General features: G+C 40.0%; 1 long non-coding RNA gene across 2 annotated transcripts in view; it reads left to right on the forward strand.

Moving 5' to 3' along the window:
- LOC147021059 (uncharacterized) overlaps positions 1-3,659 on the forward strand; it is a 12,682-nt gene extending 9,023 nt beyond the window's left edge. The window contains exon 5 of one of the 2 annotated variants that reach the window (XR_015060706.1): positions 2,079-3,659. This is a non-coding gene — a long non-coding RNA (uncharacterized LOC147021059). The remainder of the gene's footprint in view (positions 1-2,078) is intronic. The other variant, XR_015060705.1, reaches the window with a different exon arrangement.
- The last annotated feature ends 16,880 nt before the right edge of the window (positions 3,660-20,539 follow it).

The raw sequence follows: 20,539 nt of genomic DNA on the forward strand, positions 1-20,539 counted from the left end.
TGATACATCACAATGACGTCATATTCGTTTTTATGACGTCATTGTTAAGAGGACGAGGATCTTAGCTCATTTGTGCTTGTTTTTTTAATTATGTGTTGTTATATTCCTCCCTTCTGCTGAGCAAATTGGTCACCGAACTCAGGTGGGTCGCATGATGGAGTCCTTCCAATATCTATTTATTTTTTGACAAACAATGCAGTCTGATGAAAAGATCTTTTTTGTGAAGCTGGCATGGTATCACAAAGTGCACCATCACTTGAATGGAACTTAATCTGGATCGTTATCGATGGACAGTAAATATCCCTCATGCTGGCATAATGGCCTAGAGGTATGCCCACTCGCCACCAATCTATCCAGCCTGGGTTTGAATCTCGGCCCAGTTATAAACTGTCAGATGCACGTTAAACTGGGCATCCCGTGTGCCGGCAGTAGTTGGTGGACCTTTGAAAATCCATCGGTGTCCTTCGTGAAGAGTGCGTGAGCTATCACCGGCACCCTGAAGAAATCCTAAAGTTCTGCTCCAACTGCTGTTGGGAAGGCAGGGGCAAACAACCCAGCATACTCCTTGCCAAGAAACTCTTTGGCAACACCAACGCTCTATAACAGAGTATGCTACATCAGAATCAGAAAAATATCCCTCTGTGTCTTTCCGTGAAGAGTTGGTCGAGTTATCACCGGCACCCTGAACAAATCACAAATTCCTGCTCAGATCACCTACAGTCCTAACATCAGGCATTGCTCATTGCTTTGTGAAAGACTTGGACCAAGCACTTTACCTGGCACATCCCACAAGAAAGTGGGAATAATTAGGCCTGTTAAAGTCATATTGTAACGGATTTGGAAACCTTGTGCGCACAAACAGACAGCAGTCCCCGTAGTTCAGTTATTTCGATAAGTATGTGTTTATAGTTAGAATCCCTCCTTCTGTCTAATGGGAATTTTGTGTGCGCTAAGTTATTTTATTTTTTTTTAGTTAGGTTTTTATACAACGTCTACAACAACAACGACAACAATGTACCGTCCCGGACTTGACCCGGTCGCCATTACGCATGTGTTTTTGGCTAAGGACGTGGGCGGAGCCGTGTGTGTGTGTGTGTGTGTGTGTGTGTTGGTGGGCCCCTTCTTTAAGTAGGACCGTTAAGTGTCTTGTTCATTGTACATTGCCGATTTGTATATCTGGATAACTCTGCTCTGTGTCCCCCCCCTCCCTGATTATTGTTATAAATAAATCCCTGTTAAATATACCAACTCGTTTTCTGTGCTTTCCTTCATTGGCCTAGCAAGGCGCGTATTGAGAACTAGTAAGGCCGTTTGGGCTGTAAATTGTTCATTTGGATCGACAGATCTTGGTAATCCCTGCTCGGTTTACACCCGAATCGGGCTCGGTAGATGGCCAGTTCCGCCCGAGGTCCGTCGAGGGTGTGGTTTCTCCGGTAGCGAGACTGTGGGTACTTGGGTATATTGAAATTCGGCAATTAACTCGACAACACGCGGTAGAGATATTGGCATCCATGGTCCGCTAAAGATCCCATGACACTTGGAGCTATCCAAGAGTCACGACCAAAATTCCGGGTGCTCGGTGGGAGATGACTCCACTGCTCCACCTCGTGGTCGTTTATCGCCACCGACCCCCAGCCCACAACAATATTAGTCGTGATGTTACTTTTGATTTATACAAGTGGCTATTTGTAAAGAACCAACTTGTACATCATGAACATTGAAGGTTGTACTTTGCAGTTCATCAGCTATACCTGCAGCATACAGTTCCTTACAAATCATTTCTTTTTGCAAATGCCACACATGGAAAACTGGTGACAAATGGTGGGGAACTGCATAATCGAGGAACAATCGAATAAATGTTATTCTTGCAAAAATTCCATGTTGAATTTCCAAATATAGTTTTGAAAATGAAAACTTTTTTTAACGTTGATGTTAATTGGACATCTTTATTCAGCTACTATAATGTTTGCTGCTATCTTGGAAAACCCCAGTTGAGCTCATTCCTTTATCTTGACTCATGTCATTTAGTGGATGTATGACAGAGTAAACTTGAACCTTGAGTTGGTTTTATTTTTCAGGATTAGGAGGCACCAGCGTGTTCCAGAAGTGAGCGTATGAAAGCAGAAGTTCAAGCCCAGGAACAGTTTGTGTCCATGAAGATTGGGGGTGCGGTAATTTGGTCACAAGGTAATTCGGTCACGGTGTTATTATTATTATTCACTGCATTTAAGGCCAGTAAGGCCCAAGAGCAGTAAAAAAAACATTTTCATTTCATGGCAGGCGAATCTTGTTGGTATAATGACGTATTGACCAAGTTTATTGACGACTATAATGGAATCGATTGTCTCTCAACTTTTAAATTCTGATTCCATTATAGTAGTCAGTAAACTTGGTCAATACGTCATTATGCCAACAAGATTCGCCGGCCATGAAATGAAAATTTATTACTGTTCTTGGGCCTTACTGGCCTTAAATACAGTGAATAATAAATAATAATAACACCGTGACCGAATTACCTTGTGACCGTTTTACCGTGACCAAGTTTCCTGTGACCAAATTACCAACATTCGAAGATTGAACGAGTCCTGGAGCTGAGAGGACACTTGTTAAAAGAGGTTCTTTACCCCCAAAAAAAGATTGGTGCTCCAAGCTGAGAAATCGGCACTCTGCTCTGGAATCTTGCATGTGACATGTGGAGACTATAAGTGATTTGAACTGAATGAAAAAAATTATACGAAAGGTGATCAGTAAAACTGTGGTCAAACACATACTTCAACCACTACTTTCATCGTCCCAATTAATCCTACTTTCTTGGAAGGTCATATGGATTTTTTCCCTCTCGTCCTCTCACTGCACACACACACACACACACACACACACACACACACACACACACACACACACACACACACACACACACACACACACACACACACACACACACACACACACACACACACACACACACACACACACACACACACACACACACACACACACTTCACTCATGTCCCTCTCCACAACTTCCTTCAACCTCAATTCTGGCCTGGCACTTCTTATTCTTCTTTTGCCAACTGCATCCATATCAAAAACCTGCCTGATGAATGTAAAAAAAATGAAGATTGTTGCTCAATACAAAATTGCGATGAAAGGACGAAAGAGAAAAAGATGGCGAAAACTTTTTTAAACGATGTTAACGTTTTGTTGTTAGACAATGGACCCATTGGTTTCTCTCGTATGTAGTGCCTTCCTTGTTTCCACTTTCCACAGGTGAATGAAGGTTTCCAATCGGCAAAAATGTTTTGTACAAGTTATGAAGTTTATGATGCATATTAAAAAGAAAAAAAACAACAAAAAACATTCAACTGCCACGTAAAAGTTTTGTACATAAAGTTGTTTTTATTTTTTTACATTGAAGTTTCCATGACCTTGATGCTTCTCAGATTATAAAATTAAAGGCAGAGCAATTTTACAAAACCATGACATTTGCATCATTTTAACTGCAAATATTGTTACGAAGCTGAGAGCCATGAGCACTCAACATTCAGGTCCCTGAAGCTCAGTTATTTCGTGAAGTAAATGTGTATAGATAGCTCCCTTTCTCTGATGTCTAATGGGAATAAAGTGTACTTGCGTTGCGAAGTTATTTATAGATAGGATTTTTATCCAAACAATGACAACCCTCTGCTCTGGACAACCATTGTCCATGCTCTTTGCAGGCAAGTGCGTGGGTGGAATTCCATGCTCCAGGTGGTGTGGATTTCGCACCAAATATGGTCACGAAGCGTTTCGTTCTGGCTTGGCCCCAAATATGGGCACAGAGCACTTTGTTTTGGCTTCATGCCAAATAAGGGTATGTGTCATTTTCTGCCCAATGGGCGATGCATGGACCAAAGCTAGGGTGGTCTTTTTCAAGATGGTTTTGACTGACGGCCGGAGTGCATGAGTGCCAGAGCGCATGAGCGCATGAGCGCCGGAGCGCATGAGCGCCGGAGCGCATGAGCGCCGGAGCGCATGAGCGCCGGAGCGCATGAGCGCCGGAGCGCATGAGCGCCGGAGCGCATGAGCGCCGGAGCGCATGAGCGCCGGAGCGCCGGAGCGCATGAGCGCCGGAGCGCCAGAGAGCATGAGCGCATGAGCGCATGAGCGCATGAGCGCATGAGCGCATGAGCGCATGAGCGCATGAGCGCATGAGCGCATGAGCGCATGAGCGCATGAGCGCATGAGCGCCGGAGCGCATGAGCGCCGGAGCGCATGAGCGCCGGAGCGCATGAGCGCATGAGCGCCTGAGCGCCTGAGCGCCTGAGCATGTCCTTGTTTCCTTACACTGTGTCGGGTAAGGTGTTCTCTGAGCTCTAGTTTTTTTTTATTGTTTATTTTGTATGGAGAGTCGAGGCTCGTGGAAGAGTGAGAACACCGACTGGATAAGGTCAGGGCGGAACAGAACAAAAGCAACAGCAGAGAAAAGGGGAAAATATCAACAGCAGGGTTGAAGGATGAAACAGAGGCAGACTTGGACAAACAATGGATGAAAGGGTGGGAAGGATGCAAGGAGTGGATAAGATGGGTGCAGAGGCAAACTCGCACGAAGGAAAAACGGGAAATTTGGAATGAGTTGGGGGTGGGGCGAGGTTGGCTGGGTGAGGGGGGTCAGGGGAGTGGAAAATATCATGGTTTTTGGATGGGGGGAATGATTGAAGAGAATGTGGAAATTGTTTCTGAAGGTTGTGGGAAAAAAAGAGGTACAAATGAGTGTTGTTGAGCAGTGATTCTGGATTTGTGGAGTTTCAGCAGAAGGTGGGGGGGGGGGGATGGACAAAGCATGAAAAGAGCAGTGTTTAAGATCAGAAAGGAAGCGGTAAAAGACAAAGACAACTGACGTGTGTGTGATGGGGAAGTGAGAGGCCCATTGACTCGGATTCATTATGGGAGATTCCAATGATCTTGAAAGCCTTGGTTTCCATGGTGTTGAGCTGAGAAAGGTGTGAGGCAAGGGCACCAGCACAGAGGGGAGAGCAATACTCCATCAAATTGCTGATGAAGGCCTTGTAGGTGGATGGAGTTCAGGTGCGCAATTATTGTTGTGTGCAGTTCAGGTGCACAAACATTCACAAAAGTTTTATCGTGCTGTTCTGGGCTGACAGGGTGGCCAACAGCTACTTCGAGGCTGGCTCGCCTAGATTTCAATCCTGACCCAGCTATAAACTGTCATCCTGGTGTTTCACAGGCAGGGTGGTTCGTCAATGTGTGAGCCATCCCTCAAATGGACATTAAACTAGTGTCTGTCCCATCTGCCAGCATTAGTTGGTGGATGTTAAAGATCAGATGATGTTCTTCACCAAAAGTCAGTAGCTATTCCTGGCACTGAATAAATTCCAATTTCTGTCCTCAGTAGTAGAGGGCACTGCATCAGCGGCAAAGCTGTGCCCTAAACTTATGATGCCACCCTGTGTTGCAGATGAATGAAGGAGAATCCTGCTGTCCTCTCTCTTGTCCTTTATCTCTGGTGTTTCTATCCATTCTCATTGTCTTTGTCTCTTGTTTGATTTTCCTATGGTTTCAAACGATAAAAGTATCCCTTTTCAGCCTGTTACTGCAGATATAATTATTGGATGAATGGGGGTGCTCTTTGGGCTTAATTAAATAATGAGATATTTTGGATCCATGGGCATGTGCCTGTCCAGAACATGAAATGTTCATTAACAACTGTCAGAAAGGTTATTTGAAGAGACTTTATGAGGGAATGAGAAGGGAGGGGGAGGTGTTGTACCTGAAGTGTGTAGTGCACAGTGGATCAGTGTGTAGTTTTGAGTGGAGTGGAGAATTGGGGGCCAGGGGGGAGCCCAGTTGAGCTGGAGGGGCACTGTGCAGAATTGATGGACTTGGACATAAATGATATAAAAATTCCCTGAATTGAGCATTTTCTTGTTCTGGATTTAACGCGCACTTACAGGTTGTTTTCGCCCGTGATTTAGTTGGATTTGTGAAAAGCACGACACTGCTTTTGAAAAGATAAATATTTTAGGATATTTAAATTATTATTATTATTTTGTATGCAGCCCATCACTACTGTTTGCATCATTGTTGGGAGCATAGCTTTGCCATTGATGCAGTGCACCTCTGTTTTTAGTCAACTGGTACTCATTTCACCAACCTTGGAAGGATGACAGGTGCAGTCAATCCACCTCGTGTTGGTTGAAGGCACGACAGGAACTCCAACTCAAGACCATACAGATCTGAAACCTGCAACCATAACTGTTAATTTCCAACTAATACATGACTGTTCTAACTAACTAATATATTCAAATACATTGATGTTCCACCAACAAATAAAAGCGAGTACATTGCTGTTCTAACTAACTAATACATTCTAATTCATTACTGTTCGAACACATTCTCATTCATTGGTGTTCTAACTAATACATTAAAATACATTCCTGTTCTAACTGACAAATACATTCAAACACTTTAATGTTCGAACTAACTAATACATTCTAATACAATACTGTTTTGACGAACAAATACCTTCCTGTTCAAACACATTCTAATAAATACCTTACTGTTCTAACAAAGAAATATATTCAAACACATTGCTCTTCTAATTAACTAATACATTCAAATACATGACTGTTCTGACTAACTCACACATTCTAATGCATTATTATTCCAACAAACTAATACATTCTAATACATTACTCTTCTGACAAACTAATACATTCCAATAAATCACTGTTCTAATGACCTAATGTATACAAATACATGATTGTTCCACCAACAAATACAATCCAATACATTACTGTTCGAATGAATTAATACATAAAAATACATTACTGTTTTGACAAACACATTTTAATGTATTACTGTTCCACCAACAAATAAAGTCCAAGACATTACTGTTCTAATTAACGAATACATCAAAAATACATAACTGTTCTGACAAACTAACACATTAAAATACATAACTGTTCTCATAAACGAATATATTCAAATAAAATACTGTTCTAACAAAGTAATACATAACTGTTCTAACTAATTAATTTATCCAAATGCATTACTTTTCCACCCACAAGTGCAATCCAATCCATTACTGTTCGAACAAATATATTCTCTTCATTACTGTTCTAACCAACAAATATATTCAAATACATTACTGTTCTAACTTGCTAATACATTCAAATACATTAGTAGTTTCAAAAGAGAGGGTTTGACAAAGGAATGTGTCCCATTTCTCAAAGCCACAATATTCCTCGCTTATGCTCACTCATATTTCTCCTTTTCAAACTGAAACACATTACTTCATCAAACACCTCCCTTTCAACACTCCTCCCCTGCAGGGCTGGGCTTCACCTTCCTTTCATATAATCATTTCTTTAACCAAATTAAGCAGTCAAATATATATCCTATAAATATTAGTTTGTGTTTTATTTTCAGGAACAACTTAATTTAGTCATCAGTTAAAAAAACAAGGCAGCGGTTGCCTGTTAAAACCTCCAACCCCATTTTCCACCACAAATCATATTTTTTTGAGAAGAGGTGAAATGACAAACCTCTCTTAATGCTCTTGTCTGAACATATCAATTTGAGATTGTAGTCGATTCAACTATCTATCGATTAAATTATCCATGAAGAAATATATATATATATATATATATATATATATATATATATATATATATATATATATATATATATATATATATGTATATATAAACATGTTTGATACTACAGAACTTCAATATGGATGCAAACAAACATGACATAATAGTGACCAAAGCTTTTTGTGCTGCACTCTTCAGGGTAAAAATTGCAGCAAGTGAAGGAGGAAGTGAAGGCGTGTGCTTATATACGATAGTCTCAATAAGGTAGACACTGATTGGTTCAACCGTAATGACGTCACTGTTAATCCAAACATTCATTGGTCGGCTCATCATCTTCATCTCGAGCTCCCATTGGCTGGAGCAGAGTTCGTCGATGATTGGCGTTTGCAACTGCATCCTGGAGAGAGGGGGGATGGGTTTCCACTTATGTGAGTTCACCATTTGCCACTGTACTTCCCTTGATCTTTCCATGCTGAAAGAGACAGAGATCGTACAAATTCCTTTTGACGACATATTATTGGATCGGTGGTAAGGATAAAGGTTGCTTCCAGCATATATAAATGAAACAAGTTCTGACCTCGGCTCAATATCCTGAAAATATCTGCATTGCACTGGTCTGCACAGAGGGGGTTGGCAACCAGGTGTTGTGCAATGGCAGATGAAGCAGGTACAGTGGCCGGTTGTTGTTGGATATTTCTATATGCTCGCACTGGTTGTGTTCTAACTCTCACGATCTTTCTTTGAATCACGAAAGGGACGTGTTGTTTCATCCGATTAGCCAATCTTAGTGTTGTGTGGCCCACGTACCGAGCTTCACATCGGCACTTAAGCTCATAAATAACATTGCTGGTTTGTGAGGTGGGTAGCACATCCTTATTGACCGACATCAGCAAACTGCAAGAGGTAAAGATTATTCAGGGTTGCACACCCAGAAACGTGTTGGACACAATACGTTTGATCAGTACTTCAAACCTTCGTGATGATTGCCCTTTCCAGGGCATCCTGATATAGACTGGACATTTGTCCGGACCAATCTTCCGATTTTCTGTCGTGTTTAGAAACTTGTGCACGTATCACTTAACTGTATGCTTTGGATAACCATTCTCACCGAGAATATTCATGATTTTGTCAATTTCAGCAGGAAGATTACAAGATGAACAAATCCTCAGTGCTCTGTTCAGCAGGATATTGATCAAGGCAATTTTGTATCTCGTGGAGCTGTAGGAGTCCCACCGAGTATATTGCCCTGTGGAAGTCGGCTTCTGGTAGACGGATGTTGTGAAACTAAGACCGATAACTGTTCCTGGTGCGATTGGCACAACATGAACTTGCCAAGTGGTTGGGAGAGGTACTGCAACCAGTATTGGATTCACTTTCTTCGAGGCATGCAGTTTTGCAGAACCGCAACAAAACATTGCAAATTGGAATTTTAAACATTTTAAAGTCAGAGATGTGATTAAAGACATTACATGAGGGATGCAATGAAGGAGAATTAAGAGAATGGAGAAAAGAAACGTCGCAACAGTGGGGCGTTTCAGACACGGGATGAAGGAAAGGTGGAATTGAAAACAGCCTCTTGAAAAAGAAGAAGATTGTAAACGAATCTCCGCAGCACACACATGTAATTCCCATTAGACACAGGTAGGGGGCCCTAACTATAAACACACACTTACTGATACAACTGTTTTCTCGGGACCCTGGCTGTTGTGTGCGATGGGTTCCAGATTCATAACAATATATTTTGTGGGTCATCTATACCTGCTGATGGTTCCCTGGTTATCTTATCCAACCACTACCAGGTGAGTGCCCAGGGGTATTGGCCCGATGTTTTAAAGATATCATCGTGTTTAACGCCGAACTCACCCTTTACCATTGTGATGTGCTGAGCATGAGATTTAACAATATATAATATGTATATGTAACATATGGAGTCAAACATTTCATATTGAATTACAAGCAAATACCACTCATTGCTTCACTGACAAGAATACGAAGAGGGGTGGGGGGAAAAAAGAGAGAGAGAAAGACATGACCAATGCTTATCTTTCTGTGATATTTAACCCCCGGGATCTGACAGGTCGAGGGTTAAACAGGACCTTCACCACCACGCCTCAACACAGAGTGCCATTTCCTGTGTGTTTTGTATTTTTACGACGATGGCCCCACTTCACACAGGAGCAACAAAGGTTTCATCGGCTTGAACTGGAGATGCAGGTACGGGAGGACAGAATGCAATCGTTGCTGCTGTGTTTGCTTCTGGTCTTGCATCTTGTTCTTGAGAAGTTTCAGTTGCTCTGAAAGCAATCATTGCTGCTGTGTTTGCTTATTGATGTTACAGAGTTCCTGCCACTCTGTATTTTTGTTAATCTTTGTTTTTTTGTCTTCTTTGTGTACTTCTATCTTCCTATCCGGCATTTCACAAAAATTGCACAACATTATCAGTGGGTAAGGCAACACCAGAGGCACCGCAAGCAAAACACGGACTGTCGGTGTGAGATGTGAACGTTATTTTTTATATGCATCTATATGGAAGTGACAAGTGGATAATGAAAGCAGATCACACAAAAAGGTTAACGTCAACAGATTCTAGAGGTTATCATATGTGCAGAAATGAAATAAAGCCATGAACGCTGGCGTCTCCAGATGTTTTTAAACCATTTGAAGGGATGAATAATGAAGATGAAGCATTCGATGACAAGAGTGAGGAAAGTGAAAAAATATTTTTCACCACCTTATTGTGAAGAAATTGTTGTGGCCCATTCCAAGTCAAGGCACTGTTGAGCAGACCAATAAATAAATAAATAAAGATCCTGGCAAAGGACAGCAAAGTGACCAAGTATGAGCTTTGATAAAGGATAATTAATTAAATAAGGCCATTAATTATTATCAAAAGAGGTGTTTAAATTAACCCAAACACCCAGTTTTCATTCATGCACTCCATGGAGTTCCCTCAGTATGCTTGCAAAGTTTCAGACTACTCGGTTTCATGGTCTTTGACTTAAGGAGGACACATACACACAATTATAGATCGACAAGCAAGGAAATGACAAATTCACAATCATGAACATAAAAAGGGTGCAAGTGATTAATTAAGGTCTATGGAAGGTTTATGCTGGAGTTCTGGAGACTCATGTTTCTTAAAAAAAATTCTTGGATCAGCCATCTCAAGGAGTCTGATGCTTCATCTTACCTTGCTGGAGCGCTGAGACAATGGAGTGACGATAGATCTACTGCCAAGCATCACATCTTCTTCTCCAGTGGCCTTTGCTGCAACTTCTTCCTCTGCCAACACATCAACAAAAGGAAGTTAAAACAACTTGACAGCGACGTCGTCATAACTTCCATCATTTATCATGCCTTCCAACAAAATCTTGGAAATACTATATCCTCTCAATTCAATTTTTATTTTGTTTTGCCTTCAATTTTACATCTTTATTTTATTCATCACAAACACCCACTGGATTTGCACTGAAGCTTTTCAAACAATGAATTTTAATTATTATGCAGGTGTGCACAATGACTTTGATACAAACACATTCACACTCATATGAGACTTCTTCCAACTGGAAGATTTGCTTGGCGCTTGTCTGGATAAGAGTTCAGCAAAATATTTGTTTGACCTCAACACTTCTGAGGCACAGACAAAATGGGATATGATGCAGGTGAAGAACAGGTAGTTTAGACAAAGTTTGAAATAGCAATTTGTATTGTAAAGCAAGAATCCAGTGAACTTACGTTCCAACCGGAAGGATGGTTTTCGGTGAGGGGTGGAGAAGGGAACGAGCACCTCTTTTGAGGGACCTTTAGAGAAACAATAAATACAAATATGAAAGATTAGATGCAGTAATATCTTCATCAGTTTGATAACTTGTTCAGAAAATAAAACAAAAGCAAATGCACGGAGAGAACAGGTAATAGATGACAAAGTGAATCAGGTGACCTCATCCAATTGAAGGGAGTTAAAGTTGTTGTTTCTTCTGCATGGGGGTGGACATGCCAAGGAGTTACCTTCCCACAAAAATTATAATTACAATTATCTCCACAATCAAGGCTATTCTTCTTCATCGAAGGAAGTATTAACAGCAATGTCTGCAAAAGACGAAGTGTCAAAATTTATTTTTCTTAATTTTTTGATCTTGGGGTTGGCTGTGTTTACTTACACCCATTGTGTATTCACCCCACCTGCCCTGAAGTATTGAAAAGTGCTTACCTGTTGAAGGTCCTGCATACAACATGGCTTCTGCTGTTACTGCCCGTCATCAGGGTGACGCTTCCGTTCGGGAGGCAGCCAACGAACAATGTAAGAAGGTGATAAATTGATTTTCACCAACAATGAGATCCCACCACGGTTTTCCTCAGCTTTCGTTCTTTCACTATCAAAGTTCAGGTTCGTGTCCTCATGAAATGCAAGATATCCATCAGGAGTGAACTCCCTGTCCAGAACTGTACGATCAAAAAACATTTCAGGAATTGCTCCAATGTGATCTCAGGATTATTCACTTGTTTGAAGGAGACCGTGCATCAGAGGAAATCGGTTTCAATGGAATATTCTGTTTTTCCTTAAATACGTGTCACTTGAGGAGACTATTATGGGAGATGCGAGATGAGGAGGGAAGGTCGTCATCTATGGAGATGAGGCTTGCCCTTGGGATTCTGCAGGAGGACTACTTTGTCTCCTATGATGGTGTATCGCCCGTTTGGGTCACTTTCAATCTTTTTTTCAAGATCACTCAGCAGCATCTCTTGTTTTTCTCTGTGGAGCAGAGTGTAATCTGGATTGATAAAAATGTTTTTGTCCAGAAAGAGAGATCAGTTAAATTGTGAACTTTCTTGTTATTGGAAAGAACAAGATTCCAATCTGACTCACAACTGAACACAACTTTCATTGGTCTGAATCTGTTCTCAATAGAGCGTCCAACATGGAAAGTGCATACCACGGGTTGAGAGACATAATGTTGTCACTACATTTTTGGCGAAATTGAATAAAATGGCTCTCGTGTCTTTCAACACCATTTGAAAGATATGACAGCCATTTTATTCGATTTCGCCAAAAATGCAGTTACAACATTATGTCTCTCAACCCGCGATACGGGCTCTATGTTCAGCTTCATGGCTTTAATTAATTTTGTCACAACCTCCTTGTCATGGTCACCTTCTCCCTCCTTCACTCCACGGAACATGAGGTTATTCTTAAGACTTTCTATATCCGCTGGTTCATCATTGACAAGCTTGGACTGAGACGAATGGTGAGGTTTTCGTTCTGCCAGCAGCTGATCAACATCCTGTTGTTTCAGTTGTTGTTTCCTGCCTTCACAGAGAGGCTTTGGTTGTCGTTGAAGAACAACACTGTACTGTTGTCGCTGCTGCAGCCCTTCATCACTTTAAGGCTTTGGTTCAGGTGGGAGCAAATCAACATCCTGCTGTTTCAGTTGTTGCTGCTGCAGCCCATCATCAGTTATTAGAAGCACTTCTTCCTCAACTCTTTCCTCAGCAGGCTTTCCTGCTTTTTGTAATTTTGTTTCTCTCTCCAAGACCTCTTGCTCCCTCAACTCCACATGACGTTTCCTCTCTCTTATCTGTTTTTCTCTATCCATGAGAATCGACTCTCTTGTTTTCCATGCAACTTCACATTGCTCTCTGTGTTCTCATTCCTTTTTCTCTCTCAGTCGAGTCTCCACCTCCGATTTATTCAGATTACATTCTCGATTATTAAGCTTCTCTCCTTTTTGGTGGATATGGAGCTGCTGTTTCTTTATCTCTTCATGCTTCCCATTCATGAAGGCTTCAAACATCCCCTGTCGCTCCAGCTCCTGTTCCTGATATACTGTATCTGCAATTCTTTCTCCCATTGCTGAACATCTTGCTTCCAGTTTTTTACCTCGAACACTCTCTTTTCTACATCAACCATTTTCTTCTTACGTTCTGTGTTTTTATGCTTTTCCAAGATCCAAACTTCAAATTTCTCATCCTGAAAATCCTTTTCCCAATTTGCTCGTCTGCATTCTTCTTTCTCTCTTATCTTTAACTCTTCTTGTTTCTTCCTCTCCTGTTCATTTATTTTCCTCTGCTCTGCTTCCTTTTTCTCTTTCTGCTGTTCTGCTGTTTCTCTTTCTGCTCGTTTACTCTGTTCATCTTCCTCCTTCAACCACAATTCTTTGTTCAATTTCCATTGTACGTCCATTTCCATTAACTCACGTTCTCTGTCCTGAACAAACTTCTCTTTTTGGAGCAACATCTCTTTTCCTGAAGTTGTTGTTCCTGTGCTTGTAAAACCTTATTTGGCTCTTCTAGATATTGTTCTTCCTCTTCATTACCAAAGTTCTGTTTCACTTTGAACTCCATTTTTTTATTCATGTCATGAACCTCCGTTCCCTCCACTTTCTGCATTTCAAGGAGTTTGTTTTCTTGAACATCATTTACCAATGGTGGCTCATCTTTCAGTTGTTGGCTCCATTTGATTTTACATCCACATTTCACACTGCAAGAAAAACAAACATTTTCAGTTCAAGCTAAAATGAAGTATTACATCACATGTAAAGTGTTGAATACATGGTTTTGTAAAACATAAACAAACATGTTCCATAAGTGTCACAATGCTGCAGGATACAGAATATCGAGCATGCAGATGTAACTTAAACAAAGTCCAAATGATCGGTGTCGAACGATGAATCACACTTGATTATTTAAATAATTTAATGTAACAGTGGAGGATATTGTGAACTTTTTTATTTGTTTTTGATAAAGAAGGAAATCATGTTACTTTTTGTAAATTATGTCTTACTGAGCTGGAATTCCATTGGTAACATTTTATCCTGACATCATGTGGCAGTCACCTTTAAGTAACCTTTAAAAATCTTCCTTAAGAAATCATTGTCACTTTGTGTGAACAAAAATAATCCAGTCAGAGGTTTCAACTTGTGCCACATGGGTGGGACATTGTTCATATCATGTACTGTCTATAATAAATTTAATTCCTTCACTTATACATTACAGATGAAGATAATGGTATGTGGACTTTTTAAAGTATTCATCATCGATGAAATTATAAAAGAAAGAGCTAAAAGAAAATCTGTCACACAGTAAATAGAAAGATTGATGATAACATCAAATATCCATGAAAATTATTTGGTTTCAGGTGGTTCTGACTTCAAGAAAATGCAAAATCGGTTTAATAGCCTTTGTGAGACTGTGTAACGATGTATATGTTGTTTAGGACAAACAGCTTAGTTTTTTTTAACGTTGTGATTGTCTTGAACAGTGTTTTCATGAATTATAAGACAGACTGATCTGAAACTTTCACAGACAGACTGATCTGATACACAAATTACATAACACACAAGTATGATTGAAAACAGCTCAAAGTGACAACTTACCAAATCTTCCACTTAATTTCTTCCATTAAAGTGACATTAAAAATGAAGTGACAACTTCCTTAAAAATGAGCATTGTTCCACTGATTTCACTACGACAGCCATTTTGAAGTCTAAGATAGTAGAGGAATAATGGGGTTTCTGAGGTATCCATGCAAATGAATGGGGAAAACGGGGTAAAATCTATGAATTAAACCCTGAAAACCTCAAAACAGGAGATGGATTCCTCCCCCCCCCCCCAATACAAATGTATAGGCTAACCTTTCTGACAAGGCTAATTTGGTTAAAACAGGAGAATGATTTTCTCTCTCTCTCCCATACAAGCTCATGTTGAATCGAGACCATCTCAGGACCCAAAAACCCTATGCAAATGTATAGGCTAACCTTTCTGACTCAAGGCTAATTTGGTTAAAACAGGAGAATGATTTTTTCCCATTGAGCTCATGTTAAATTGTCTCAGGGTCCAAACCCACCCACCCACACCCTCTGACTCTCGGTCCATGGGGTGAAAAGAAGAGATCGATCTCTACCCCATTGAGCACATGTTAAACTGAGACTTACTGATTTACTTTTATATTTTCACTCCACTCAAAGAGTATCCATCCAACGAATGGGAATGTTTTTTTAAGTGTTTTCAGTTCGTGCTGTGAAAAAGAAGTATTATGTGAGAGACAAGGTCTTGTGGTTGTATTTTAAATCAGAACACTAACAGGTTTTTTAAATGATGGGTTTTATCAAAATCCTTCAAAGCATTTTCATTTTGTGTTTAAATGAATCAGACTGCTTGAGAATGTATCGCCCACGTATTTCCCAAGTTGTCTCGCCCAAACCGTCATTTTCCATCTGGTACACACCTTGGAAATTCCAAGATTACGTAATCCCACTTCCGCGAAGTTGCTTTATAAACAAGCTCTCGCTCGTAAATTTTGAAGGCTTTATAATTTGTCTCATCTTGTCCTCTTGAGAAACGACTGAAACATTAACTATTTTTCATCTGAAGAAGAAGGAGAAGAAGAAGAAGAGAACCCATTACAATATCTATAAATTGTGTGTGTGTTTCTTCTGAGAATCGCAGTGAAGCAACTGATTATTAATTAAATTACTGTATGACTAATAAATATTGTTTGTCTTCTCCTAACAGCTTATCTTCAACATTAATCGCATCTGTGGAAAATGAATTATCTCAATTACACGACGTATGGGTACAGATGAACGATGTTATTCAAGAGATTTATTCCTTTCGTGTTCAAATGAAAGAAATCATTACCGACTGGGAGGCATTGTTGGCACCTCCTCTAATCTTAAAAGGACCAACTTCAAGATGAGAAATACGCACGTGCATGTTTGTTAACCTCCGCCATCGAAGTGGACGGAGGTTACTGTTTTCACCCGTCTGTTTGTTTGTTTGTGAACAGTATTACGGAAAAACTTCTGGACAGATTTCGACGAAACTTGGTGGGGGGTTTTAGGTATGGTCCAAGGATCATGCCATTAGATTTTGGACTGAGTCCAAAGTCCAATATGGCCGCTATGGTGGCCATTTTGAAAAAATATTTGAATTTTTGTTTTTGCATTTCTACATGTTTTAAGTGATTTCCAACCAAAAATAAATAAATTTTAGAGAAAAAACCCCAAAATTTTGCAACTTTTTTTACAAAAAAATTTCGATTTTATTTTTAAAATATTTGAAATTTTTTTTTTTTTGCAGTTCTACATGTTTTAATAGATTTCCACCCCCCCCCCCCCAAAAAAAAAAATTTGTTAGAGAAAAAAATTTTTTGCACTTTTTTTTCAAAACAATTTCGATTTTTAGCTCGCCTGTTCGAAGAACAAAGAGCTACAGCGATACCCCCGGCGTGAACGTCAGCGTGAAAATGTTAAATGTTTTGATGCAAGTTATTTTTAACCTCCGCCATCGAAGATGGCGTTTTCACCCTTTTCTGTTTATTTGTTTGTTTGTGAACAGTATTACGGAAAAACTTGACGGATTTCGACGAAACTTGGTGGGGGGGGGTTAGATATGGTCTCAGGATCATGCTATTAGATTTTGGACTTGGTCCCCCCCCCCAAAAAAAAAATATTGAGAAAAATTTTTTTTTTTTTGCATTTCTACATGTTTTAAGTGATTTCCAACCCCCCCCCCAAAAAAAATTGTTAGAGAAAAAAAAAATTTTGCAACTTTTTTTTTCAACAAAATTTCAATTTCTTTTTTTTTGCATTTCAACATGTTTTAAGTGATTAGGATTTCGACGAATCTTGGTGGGGGGGGGGTTAGGTATGGTCCAACGATCATGCCATTAGATTTTGGACTTGGTCCCCCCCCCCCCAAAAAAAATTGTTAGAGAAAAAAAAAGTTTTTTTTTTGCATTTCTACATGTTTTAAGTGATTTCCAACCCCCTCCCCCCCCAAAAAAAAAATATGTTGGAGAAAAGAACTATAACTCTGTCAGCACTGTTGACATCATATTTAATGAATAAGATATAAGGTTCACTTGAGTGACCCAGCAGTATTGGCGGCGGAGGTTTTGCACTCTTCCGAGTGTTCCCCCTCTAGTTTCCTTTCTAATGTTTTTATCTACCACACTATTTTTTATACGCCCGATATATATATATATATATATATATATATATATATATATATATATATATATATATATATATATATATATATATATATATATATATATATATATATCGGGGCGTATTATGTGATAGCGGTCGTCTGTCCGTCCGTTCCTGTCCACATAACACTCTAACTCCCAAAGTTTTCAACTTTCACGTTTCATATTTGGTACATAGGTACAGACTGTGGAGACGTTGTGTAGCGACATACGTTCGTCATCTAAAGTGGTTGCCATGGCAACCAGGATGCTGTTTACCATCAGTTCCTGTCTACACTCTAACTCCCAAAGTTTTCAACTTTCACGTTTCATATTTGGTACATAGGTACAGACTGTGGAGACGGTGTGTTGCGACATACGTTCGTCATCTAAAGTGGTTGGCATGGCAACCAGGATGCTGTTTTCCATGTAGTTGCACAATTCTGTATATACCTTCTTGTTCGGGCGTATATTGTGCTCACTTGCGCTCTTGTTACTCATTACAAGAAACAAAAACATATATTGCTTTATAATTATACTTCACTGCAATGCTTTCTAAAAAATATTAATTATTAGACTCGTCTTTTAAAAACGATAAATGTATAAACAGGCGAGCATTGGGTGGCTTTGACACCAACTCTGGTTTTTTTGGCATTTCTACATGCGTGTCGATCTTGTTTGGTTTATTCAATCGTGGTTCAGTAGAGTCTGATCCGTTTTGACCTACAATGAATAGGATATCAGGTTCACTTAAGTGACCCAGCAGTATTGGCGGCAGAGGTTTTGCACTCCACCAAGTGCTCCCCCTCTAGTCTGTCTGTCTGTCTGTCTGTCTGTCTGTCTGTCTGTCTGTCTGTCTGTCTGTCTGTCTGTCTGTCTGTCTGTCTGTCTGTCTGTCTGTCTGTCTCTCTGTGTCTCGATATCTCTCCTGAGTTTTAACACATTTTTTTTCCAGTTTAAACGCCTGTCTGGATGAACCAAGCACACAAGTTAATCATCTGCAGGAATCTGACCTGACACTCAAGACATCTGAAGCAGAATGCTTGGAAATATCATGTATTTTTACAAATGAATATTTAATATTTTCAATGATGATTGATTATACTTGTTTTTCTTATAATTATTTGATTCTTAACTACAAAAAAAAGAATAAAGACATGGAAAGGAGAGATTGGGGGGGAGTACGTGCGCTCCCCCAATGACCCATCACCCCCCCCCACCCCGTGTATGTGTGGGGAAGGGTGAGGGGTGGGGGGGTGGTGAGTCAAAGGTGGGGGGCGCACAGGGGGGATAAGGGGGTGGGGCTTGTGTGGGTGGGGCTTCTGTGGGTGGAGTTTGTGTGGGAGGGGCTTGTGTGGGAGGAGTTAATGTGGGTGCGGTTTATGTGGGCAGGGTTTATGTGGATGAGGCTTCTGTGGATGAGGTTTGTGTGGGAGGGGTTTGTGTGGGTGGGGTTTATGTGGGCAGGGTTTATGTGAATGGCGCTTCTGTGGATGAGGTTTGTGTGGGAGGGGTTTGTGTGCGTGGGGTTTATGTGGATGAGGATTATGTGGATGAGGCTTATGTGGATGAGGTTTATGTGGATGAGGCTTGTGTGGATGGGTGGATGGGTGGATGGGTGGAGCTTGTGTGGATGGAGAGAGCAATTTTTTAAATTAAATAAACATGTTGTGTGTGAGGAACTAATTAACTAATCATTAATTATGTGAATATGATGAATGTGGGTGAGGCTTGTGTGGGGTGGGGTTTGTGTGTAGAGCTTTGTGGGGTTTGTGTGTGTAGAGTTTGTGTGGGTGGAGCTTGTGTGGAGTGTAGTTTATGTGGGTGGGGCTTCTGTGGGTGGGGTTTCTGTGGGCGGAGTCAAAAAAAATTTCCATTTATCTTTGTCTTTTGTAATTCCTGTGAATAAAATGAACCGAAAATCTCTTCCCCTTCTAAATCATATACCTTACAAATCCAAGGAACTGTATCGATTACATCAACAATTTTAAAAGTTCATTTGTCCATCGCTTTATACAACCTTTTTCAAAATGAGATTTCCACCTATATATTCTTCCGATATCACCAAGTTTGAACTTAGGTTTTCTGACATTAATCTCTTTTTCATATTCTAATTTTGTAAATGTTTCTGATGGATTCGTATTCGTTGACGTGTGAATCGTGTCATTATACTTATCCACAATATCCTGAATAAAAGATGACAATTGTTGAGAACAGAGTTGTGCGAATTTTTTATATTGTCTGTCTTTTAAAGTACGATTAAAGCGCTCAATAACAATGGCTTTTCCTTCATTAAAGGTACTGTATAATATAATGCTGTTATTTTTTAGAAAATTCATAAATGTCCCGTTATAAAACTCTCTACCCTCATTAGGCCACAATTTTTTAGGTTTTCTCTTACTTTTATTAAATATCTGTTGAAGGGCTAACATAAGAGCATGACCTGTTTTGTTTTTTAAAGGGACGACCCACGCATATCGACTCCTCAAATCGATAACGGTTAAAGCATACTTGTACCCCTTATCATGATTGAGTTCAATCAAATCAGCGGACCAGATATAATCAACTTCCTTGGAATAAACCTTCCTTCTACGAAACTTTGTGAATATTGGTTTATGTAATTCATCAGCCAATTGCTTTTCAGTCTTAATGACATCATTCGAGCCTATAAGATTTTTTTGAATTTCCAAGCCCAAGTTTCAATTTAGTTGTGATCATATTCTTCACGATGAACCCATCAACTTTTTCTCTCAAGGTTGGATTTTGTATCAGAGACAAGTTATACAACATTTCTCTATCGGCTTCATGCTTTCCTTCCAAAGTTGTGGTATTCCCAAAATCAATATCGTGCCTCATGCACACTTCATCAACCCCATTGATGGGTTTACTCCATGGTTTAGGATTGGCTGCCTCATCTAATCTTTTATCCAACTTTGTTCCTGGACCACAGAAAGAATACCCTGGTAGATGT

The sequence above is a fragment of the Eptatretus burgeri genome, chromosome 8 (genome assembly GCF_056783735.1).
Source record: "Eptatretus burgeri isolate ZD-2024b chromosome 8, Ebu_testis_v1, whole genome shotgun sequence".
Taxonomy (NCBI): domain Eukaryota; kingdom Metazoa; phylum Chordata; class Myxini; order Myxiniformes; family Myxinidae; genus Eptatretus; species Eptatretus burgeri.